General features: G+C 39.4%; 1 long non-coding RNA gene across 1 annotated transcript; it reads left to right on the top strand.

The window, feature by feature from the left end:
- The first annotated feature begins 439 nt into the window (after window positions 1-439).
- On the top strand, window positions 440-7,232 carry LOC137853070 (uncharacterized). The gene is made up of 3 exons (XR_011094215.1): window positions 440-547; window positions 2,193-2,283; window positions 4,480-7,232. It is a non-coding gene; the product is annotated as an uncharacterized lncRNA (long non-coding RNA).
- Window positions 7,233-7,733: the final 501 nt, after the last annotated feature.

Below are 7,733 nucleotides of genomic sequence, written 5' to 3'. Positions count from 1 at the left end.
CACACTGTGGAAACTTGGTGTGCTGACTCTAAAAGGAAAAATACAGAGTGGAGACACCGTGGCTAGGTTCTGTGATAAGATGGGAACTTGATTGTTCTCATGCACACTGAAACTGATATAATAAGCTGCACATTGGCTACACTGCGCCAATAGCCTCTCATGTTTTTGACAAAATGCTGTACTTTAGTAAACTTTGCTCATTATAATATCATTATAATAGCAAAACACACCTCCATCCCAAAAACTACCCACCTCCAAAGTGCAATCACCTCTCACTGAGCATGCACTCTGAATTTCTGAGTCTATACCTTTAAACAAAAGCAAAGAAAACTTGCACCAATCGTAACCAAGATATGCACGACTAGAGTCACTCAAGCTCCACCTAAAAGACAAAAAATGATATAAATTGGCTTAAGAGAGGGAATGTCAGGGAAGATACCCTCACAAAGGATACCTTCTGACTTCTGGGATCAGTTGACAGGATGAGCCTCTCTTCTCCACCTTTGGGTAACATTTGAACACTTGGTTATGCTGAGTGCCTCCCCAGGTAACTTAGAAATCTCTATAGTGTTGCTTTATACCTTTTAATGCATTTATAGCCAGGCTGAGTTACTCATACTTTTAGTATTTGCATGTGCTTTGAAGACAGTGAATTTATCACTGTCATTCCAAAGAACCTGTGCACCTGTTGCTTTAATAAATTGCACTACTCATTAAATCTAGCTGTGCTAGTTCTTATTGAACATGACCAAACTGCAAGTGTGGCCATGGTATTTCATAGAATGTGACTAGATTGAGGATGTATTAAGTTATTTGTGAATCTGTAATCATGATAGTTCAGTACTCTGAATGCAACCAGACTCATAACTGCTAATTGGACATCATTCACAATTACTTGTGAACTGCTGGAGCGAGTTCAGGGGAGGGCTATGAAGTTGATAAGAGGATCGGAGAACCTTTGGTATGAGGACAGGCTGATAAAGCTGGGCCTGTTTATGCTGGAAAAGAGAAGACTGAAGGGAGACCTCATCAGTGTGTATAAATACCTGAGGGGAGCATGTCAAGAGGATGGAGCCAGCCTCTTTTCAGTTTTGCCCAGCAACAGAGCAAAAGGTAATGGGCACAAACTGAAGCCCAGGAGGTTCTGTCTGAATATGAGAGGGCACTTCTTTACTGTGAGGGTGACAGAGCACTGGGACAGGTTGCCTAGAGAGGCTGTGGAGTCTCCTTCTCTGGAGATATCCAAAACCCACCTGGATGTCATCCTGTGCAATGTGCTCCAGGTGATCCTGCTCAGTAGGGAGGTTAGACTAGGTGATCTTCAGAGGTCCATCCAACCTCAGCCATACTGTTATTTGTCTGAATGTGAATAGGTACTTCTCACTCTGAAGGTGGCTTTATCAACTGGGCCCTGTGCTATGAAGAGAGGGGACAGGTGAATGTTTGTTAGGAATTTGTGGTCACTTGTGTCTGCAAGTTCTACCTGAGCAGCTTGGCATTAAAAACACAGTGGCTTAATTCATGAAAAGCCCGTCAGTCACATTTACTAAATGCACAAGAGGTACTTTTAAATTCTTGCATTCTTGAAACACTTCTGATCTTTTTCGTGTATCTTTTAGCCTGTCTCTCTCTTCTTACTTGAATAAAAGAAGTGGGAGGATGAAAAAGAGAACAGCAAGGGCTGGAGAATCTCATTATAAATATACAGACTATCATCTGTAGGTGGTGATATAAAAATTACAATAAATGTTCCTGTTACTGTATATAGATATGCCTGTTTGGTCAAAGTCTGCTACTACAAACACCAGGAATATAACCACATACGACGTTGCTGAACGTCATTATCCTACTTGCTCCAGTAATCTCATTTGAAGCTCTGCCTTTGAACTCTTTTAGTTTTTGTGAATTGCTCTTGTCTCTAGAACTAATTTGTCAGTTGCTGGTTTTTGCAATCACTTGCTCATCCCAGCAAATGTTACACTGGAAAGGCGTTGCTTGAATTACTTTAGCTCTTCTCTCTGTGTGTCAGTCATACATTACTCTGATTTATGAGCTGTTGTTCATTTTAGATGAAGCCACCTGAATGGTTTGGTCCTTGTTTTTCCCCCTTTCCAGACCACTGTGAAATTTCCACATTCTGGTTTTAATTTTCAGGAATTATTGTCTTGTTTATGTCTCTTTTGCCTCACTAGGTAGGATAACCTTCAGCAACATCCAGTTTTTCCATAAGCTAATCAGAAGTACATACTTAGCCCTCCAAACAGTGTTTCACTAGTAACTCAGGTAAGTACCAGAATAACTCTATTAAAACATTAACAGTGTATATAAATATTCATCTATCAGTTCAAATAAATAAAACTTTTGATTAGTTTCCATTACTTTAAGAATGTCCAGAAGAATATAGGACTGTCTAAAAATATTTGTGCAATGAGATATTGATTTTGAGGAAGTTTTTGCAATAGAAAGGTTTATGAGATCCAGGGTGCTCTAGTCACTTCTGATGGCAGTTAGGAATAGAGATCTGAAATGAAAACCTTGTATTATTGATCTAAAAAATATGGTTTTGACAGAGTGCCATTTTTGAAACCAAGAAGATATGGGGTTTGTTCCAATGTGAAATACGAACCAATTTCAAAACCTTTAGAGCTCACAAAATTGCCAGATAGTCTGGTGCTAATGAGTAACAAGTCAGCAGGGACTCATGCGGTTACAAAGATTAGACTGGTGTTTGCTCATTTTTCATAACAGAATATGCTCTCTGAATAAGGACATCCCTGATTGGCAAGAAGTGTTGGTGTAATCTCAGTTACCATGTTTGCAGACGTCACTTCTTGCTCTGAGGACAATAGTATTCTGAAGGGAGTAGAAGATTACTCCCTATTTTCTTGTTTGTTTTTTTAAATACTGAAATAATCCTGAGGTTTGTGGCTGCCTCTGAGCCCAGGCAAAACATGCTGCTCCCCAGAAGAATGGACTGGAAGGTCTGCTGCCTACATCTATTCCTGAACTGTTTCTAGAAAGCTGGTCTGGCTACTGCTTCTACCCCTGCAAAGGTGTGGGTGAAGGTATATACAAGACAGGTTATTTTTGGAAGATGGTCAAGATGAGAACAGAAACAGGAAATTTGCTGTGCCCACTTCCCTGCAGGCATTTAAAAAAAAAAAAAAAAAAAAAAAGGAAAGGAAAAAAGAGGAAAAAATAAAAAAAAGAAATACTGAGCTGAATTTCTCAGGGTTCTCCCGATTCCTCAGGCTCCCCCAGCTTTTACTGTCAAGTCAGTTCAACCTTATGTGCTCTGCTGGGAAGACATAGGCAGTTCTCATAAAGACCTAACATGACACCAGTCCTTCCTCACTAGAGATACAGCGTGGGTTGTTAGGTTGACTCTGGAGAGCAGCTAAGCTCCCACCCAGTCACTCACTCACTACCTCCCAGTAGAATGGGGGACACAATCACAAGGGCCAAAGTGAGAAAAAAAAAAATCATGTGTTGAGATAAAAATGTTTTCATAAGTGAAGAAAATATGAACAGAAAAAAAACCCTCCTGATTCAAAAGCAATCACTCACTACCTCCCACCAGCAAACCAGTTCCCATCCAGTCTCTGAGCAACAGATACCTCTGAAAAAAAAAATTGCCTGGGCTGAATGAGTGAGCATGACACTATATGGTAAAGAACATCCCTTTGTGCAGTTCGGATCAGCTGTCTCTGCTGTGTTCTGTGCACCTCTATCCTTGTGCAGGGCTACCTCTTGCATTAGCAACTGAGTTTCTTAGTGAGAAATTGAGAAGGTCTTGATGCTGTGCAAGCACTGCTAAGTGGTAGCTAAAAGATCACTGTACTGTTAACACTGCTTTGGTCACATATCAAGCACATAACACCATACAGGCTGCTATAAGCAAATTAACAACCCAATACAGAAAGCGACAGCACTGGGAATTTTCAGGGAGGTGTATCTCAAGGCCAGTATACAGAAAACAGTATTTTAAGACAAAATCTTAAAATGGGGTTAAAATAAACTTGGAACATGATTTTGTATATTGTCTTAGACTCATGCTGCGATGTGTTGTTTATTACATATGGCAATACTGAAAGTTTTATTTTGTTTGGAATATCACTAAACATTTTCTTAAAGCTATTTTTAATTATAATGTTTGAATTAACAGAAATATACTTTTGTTGACAGTTGAGAAGTGGGCTAGCAAAGACTAAAACTTATAAGCTTAGTTTTTTGTTCATATTATTTATGTTTTTGTGTCTGTAGCTATTCATATTTGTTTGCTGAAGAGAAAACTTCTAAAATCATTATTTCCTTATTATTTTTAAAATGAAAATATTCTTACTAATGAAAAGTCACTTGTTTTTATTTTCATATGGTCACTTCCAATTTTTTTCTTTATACGTTTCAGATTTGTATATTCAAATTATTGGAAAATATTTGTCTCACTTCTGGGATTTTTTGTTCTGTGCTTCTCTTCAGGTATATACATGGAAAGACATGCAGTATGGGAAACAAACAGGAAGAGTTGTAAAGTACAGTGCAACTAGAAAACTATGACCTAATCACTATCACCAAAATGTGGTGGGACAAATTGCATCACTGGGACACTGCAATTAATGGCTACAAACTGTTCAGAAGAGACAGGCAAGGAACAAGGGGCAAAGGGATTACCCTCTACGTAAAGAAACAGATTAGTTGTGAAGAGCGCTCTCTGAAAAATAGCCATGAACAGGTCAAGAGTTTATAAAAAAAAAAAAAAAAAAAAAAAAATAGGGACCAAATGAATTCTTGTGGTTGTTTTTACTATGGGCTACCCTATCAAAGGGAGTATGCTGACAAATACTTCTTGCTCCAGCTACAAGAAGCATCACAATTACATACAAGAAGCAGGGAAAGCAGGAAACCAGCGTGGCTAAGTAAGGGCCTGATGGTCAGACTGAAGCATGAGAAGGAAATGCATAGGCAGTGAAAGCAGATACATGTGGCCTGGAAAGAGTATAGAAATTCAACCCACATGTGTAGAGATGGGATCAGGAAAGCCAAGGTACAGTTGGAGCTAAACTTGGCAAGGGATGCAAATAATAATAAAATATTCTACAGGTACATTAGCTGGAAAATGAATACTAAAGGGAATATACCAACTCTGATAAACAAGATGAGAGAACTGGTGAAAACAGACACGGAGAAGGAGGACGAATTCAATGTGTTTTTTTTTTTTTTTTTTTTTTTTGTGGCTCAGTCTTCACTGGCAATCACTCCTAACACATCTCTCAAGTCCCTGAGACACAAGGCAGAAATTGAGTATGGAAATCTCTCCCACTGTGAGAGAAGAAGAGTTCCAAGACCACCTGATGAACCTGAACATACGTAAGTCTATGGTACGTGGTGAGATGCATCCCAGAGTCCTAAGAGAATTGGCTGATGTAGTTACCAGATCATTCTGCATCATATTTGAAAAGTTATGGCAGTTAGGTGAAGTCCCTCATGATTGGGAAAAAAAAAAAAAAAAAAGGAAAGGCCCTGGGAATTACAGACCAGTCACCCTCACCTCTGTGCCTGGGAAGATCATGGAACAGATCCTTCTGGAAGCTATGTTAAGCCATATGGAAAACAGGAAGGTTATCTGAGACATGGCTTCACAAAGGTCAAATCGTACCTGACCAATCTGATGGCCTTTTATGATGGAGAGACTGCATCAGTTGATAAGGGAAGACTGACCAATGTCATCTACCTGGACTCCCGTAAGGCTTTTGACAGGGTCCCACATGACATCCTGATGTCATCTCCATGATGGGAGAGGTATGGATTTGAAGGGTGCACCCTGTCCTGGGACTAGTACTGGTTAATATCTTTATTAATGAGAGACAGTGAAATTGTGTACCCCTCAGCAAGTTTGCAGATGACACTAAGCTGAGTGCTGCAGCTGACATAATAGAAGGAAGGGATGCCATCCAGAGGGACTTTGACAGGCTCAAGTATTGGGCCCATGGGTGACTTGCGGAAAGCTGACTCCACAATCAGTAAGATTGTAAAGTAGGTATGTTTATTCAGCGCTGGGCAGCACAGGGGTAGTCCCACCAAAGTCATGCACACCTAAGGTGGCAACTTGCCCTGGTTATATGCAGTAAAGAGTTACATATGCATGAGGTTTCCCAATACGCCTATACATATGCACAACCTGTTCCTGCTCAGTATTAAAATTAGCTACAATAAGTCATTTCCATAAATTCCTCTTGTCTGCACTTGCTCAGTGCCTTGTGGTAGTGGGCATTGAGGGTTGTGGGGATGAAGTAAGGTGTCTTCAAAAGGGTTGAACTGTTCACCTCATCTCTTTGTGCATGCTCTGTGAGGCCTTGGTCACAATCTGAGCCACAAGGTTGGTTTGATCTGGTTCTTGGTGTCTGAGGGGCTCCTGTTATCTTGAGGTCTTGTATGTTTAATATTTCTCATCTTGTCCCTTTGTCCTTATCTCTGACCCCTTGGTTAAAGTCTGAACCATGAGGGGCTCCTGTTATCTGGAGGTCTAAGTGAATCAATCGCTCTCTAATTTCTAATCCCAATGATTCATGGGAACCTCATGATGTTCAAGAACACCAACTGCAAAGTGCTGCACCAGGGTCAGAGCAATCTCAAACATCAGTACAGTTGAGGTATGAATGGATTGAGAGCAGCCCTGAGGAGAAGGACTTGGGGTGCTGGTTGATGAAAAATTGTACATGAGCTAGCAATGTGTGTTTGCAGCCCAGAAAACCAACTGTATCCTGGGTTGCATAAAAAAAAAAAAAGTGTGGCCAGCAGGTCAAGGAAGGTGATTCTCCCTCTCTGTTCTGCCCTTGTGAGACACAGCTGGAGTACTGCATTCAGTTTTAGGACCCCCAAAACCAAAAATATGTCATGAAAAGATGTCACCGAAAAGAATGGTCATGAAGATGGTTAGAGGGCGAGAGAACTTTTCCTATGAAGAAATGTTGAGAGAGCTGGGGTTGTTCAGGCTGGAGAAGAGAAGGCTCTGGGGAGATGTTATTGCAGTCTTCCAGGTTCTGTGGTAATACACTGTATGAAATAAATGAACAGCCCCTTTTTCTTTTGTTTTCTTCATATATTTCCTTTCTTTCTTTTGCTTTCTTGATGTTCTTCTTCCTCTTCTCTAATATTTCTTGTTCTGCAAAAAGCATTTTTTACTTTATTTCATTTGTTTCACTATTTTTAATTTTACACAAAAAATAAACTCTTTTTTTTCCAGCTTATTCCTTTATCCTGCTCTAGTCTCCTTTTCAGCCCTTTCTTCTGCATCTATTCTAGCAGTAATACTGCTATCTCCCCTTAGCTAATAACTTCATGTTTGTGTCTCTATTGTAGTATTTTCCATATAATTTTTTTCTTATTCTTCTTCTGACTATATTTGGCTGTTCAATTTGACTTTAAAAAACTTGAAAAAGTGCAACAATAAGGTTTCATTTTTACCTTAAACAGCTATAGCAAATTAACTAGAGAATGCAAACACGATTAAGAATAATGCATAAATGAAGCAGATTGTTCTCCCATTTAAGACTTTTTTTTTTTTTTTTTAATGTCAAGAGAAGATTATTGGCAAGTCACTGAGTTGTACATCATTATGTACTGCCATTATTTCACTCTTATGTTTGGTAGCAAACCATGTGTTGGCACTGCTCAACTTTTTATATTTGTAATTAGAATAGTTCTCTTTATATTAATCTCTACCTGTACATATG

Source organism: Anas acuta, chromosome 3 (genome assembly GCF_963932015.1).
Source record: "Anas acuta chromosome 3, bAnaAcu1.1, whole genome shotgun sequence".
NCBI classification, from domain to species: Eukaryota; Metazoa; Chordata; class Aves; order Anseriformes; family Anatidae; genus Anas; species Anas acuta.
The sequence above is the reverse complement of the archived record's forward strand: the minus strand, read 5'-3'. Positions and strand labels throughout refer to the sequence as shown.